This window comes from Suricata suricatta, chromosome 2 (genome assembly GCF_006229205.1).
Source record: "Suricata suricatta isolate VVHF042 chromosome 2, meerkat_22Aug2017_6uvM2_HiC, whole genome shotgun sequence".
NCBI lineage: Eukaryota > Metazoa > Chordata > Mammalia > Carnivora > Herpestidae > Suricata > Suricata suricatta.
Genome location: NC_043701.1, coordinates 29,172,860 through 29,175,558, shown reverse-complemented (window position 1 = coordinate 29,175,558; position 2,699 = coordinate 29,172,860).

Genomic DNA, 2,699 nt, shown 5'->3' with positions numbered 1-2,699 from the left:
TCGTTAACTAAAATACATAGCATGTAAGTTGTATTATGTTTTGGCTTCTTTGAAGTGTGTGTATAGTGAATGAACTGGGGATCCACCTATTAGTTCATTTTTCTCTAATATGGGAAAACTCCCTAAAAAAGCTCAGTTTTCATTAGAATGACAGCTTCAATTTCTACTGCTCTTATTTCTCATAGCATGCTCTTTTAGCCATTCTGAATAACCACCTGATGAAAACAATGAAAACTGCTAAGTTAAAAAGAAATATCAAATACTTCGATGAATTGGCAGGAAATGAAGAAATTGTCAGAGAGAAACAAAAGAAAAAAAGGAAGAAAAATGAGAGTATCCTGAGAAATAAGTGAGGGCCAAAGTGCGATTTTGCCAAGAGATTATCTGTCAAATTCTGAACATCTACAGCTCCTGCCTTTGTAGTTGTGCTGCATGTCAACGTCAGAAAATAAAGCCAAGAACCCATCTAAAAAGGAGGAGTCTAATGGGAAAAATCTGAAGCCCTAAAGGGCTACATTCCCCATATAAGGGTGAATAAAAAAGAAATCTGATGCACACGTCAGTAAAGAAACAGGGCTGACTTGACCTTGGAATCCAGGAAAGAAAGAAAAAGTCTCCTCTGAGAACATCCTCTGAGAATCAAATCCAAGCCACTTGGATGTGAGGCCAAATGAAATCTATCTGTGTAGTCCAATACACTTTAAGTGAAAAATTTAAACTGGTCTAGGTTTAATGGTGCCTGCATGTAACTTGCCAAAGCAAATTCTAATACTGTCTAGGAAAACTCAGTGTTAACTCTGGCCTCAGATAATCTGGACATTTATAACTCTAGAAGCATGAGTGCAGAATCCAGAATCACAACTTACAAAGAAATAGGCACCATGAGCAAAAGCTAGCAGAAACAACAGACAGCACAGATGTAAAAAGATCCATAAAACTGTGTTAAACAGCAAAGACCCATAAAATTTCCAGTTTTGGATGCAACAGACCCAGAATATAGACTATTTGATGTTCATATTATGTTTAGTTTGTATAAGAAATTACAAAATGGCCCAAAAAGTCAAATAGAATTTGTAAAAATGAAAAGTTATCTGAAAATATTAAGATGGACCATATAAAAGAAAGCCTCCCAAATGGAGGATAAAGTGAGAAAGTCTTAGAGGTGTCTCACAGATGTTCTAAGAGTTAATGGAGAACATGGAAAACAAGCAACAGATAAGAGAGAATGGTTGACAATTTTTACAATTGTTGCAGAGAATCTTGAGATTCAGCAATCTTTTCAAAAAATTATTTTGAACAGTTAAGAAGGAAGAAATAAAGAAATAAAGAAATAAATGACTACATACCTAGATTGACCCCAGAGAAACTGCAAAAATATCCAAGAGATCTTAAAACTAGCCAGAAGGAAGGAAGGAAGGAAGGAAAGAAGGAAGGAAGGAAGGGATGGGGGGGGGGGGGAAGGATGGAGTGTGGGTGGAAGATTGAAAGCACTAAATTTTAGATAAAAGTACATAAAGTAAACTAGATAATTATTAGAATTGAGGTAAGTTTCCTTTGACATTCAGCAACATTACAGGCAAGTATCCTGATTAAGAGAGGTGAAAAAATTCTTGAGTATATGAAAATGTAGAGGGGGAAAGCAGGAAACTTAAATGCACAACATGTTTCAACTTCAATCTGAAAAATATATAAATAGAACATTAAATCGTGAACTAAAGAAAATTTCACTGAAAAACAGATAGAGCTAAGACAGGCGGAAAAGAACAAAATCCAACCTTTACTGAGTGCGAACGTTTTTAAGAAAAAGAAAACTGAGCAGTGAAGGACTAAATACATCACGGTGGAGCATGTGGGGGGAGGAGTCAAAAGGTAGAAATAGACACCGCCCAGGACTATAGACATCTAATACAGGCTGTTTACTCAACATAATCTAAAGTTATTATTAGAACAGTCCCATAGATATTAAGTTTTCATCCGTTATTTCTACTTGCTCACTATTTCTTCTTTTCTGTGGGTGTAGGTTCTATGTATAGCTCAATTACATTGCAGTGACGGTGAGTCAGACCGCAAAATAAAATCTGTAAGAGGTTATAGAGGGCTATTTTTGCATCTTTTAATATGGGAAATTCATATTCACCCCATATTCTTAGTGTACCCTATTTTAGTTACGTGGAGGCCAACCAGAAGTCCCATTTATATTTTTAGTAGTGGATACTAAGGATAAATTCCAACAGAGTTCTGTTTTAAACAATCCAAGCCGCCCGAACTTTGCTGATTATTCTAGCGTTGGAACATTTTCTATTTGCCTAGCACTATCTGAAATCTATGACTCACAAACGCTAGGGTATGGAATCATAGCAGTAAAGAACAGGTGAAAAGTTGTTCCTAGTTGTGTTCTGCAGGCGCATACAACTCCCGTCATTCCCTGTGCAAAAATCAACAAATAAACAGAGGCACCGCATTTCAGATTGTGTTGCGCACAGTTCGCGAGGACGCCTGGTTTTTGTAGTTTCTACATGAGGAACTGCCAGCACATTAATAATCTCTGAGAGGGAATGAAACTACACTTCCCACAATGGCACGGGAGCGGGCTCCGATCGGTTTACGTCATTGCTTCCGCCAACCAATGACAGCTCCGGGCGGCAGTGAGGCAAGCGCCGTCAGGCGCCAAAGTGCTTTTTTTTTTTCTTTTTTTTTTT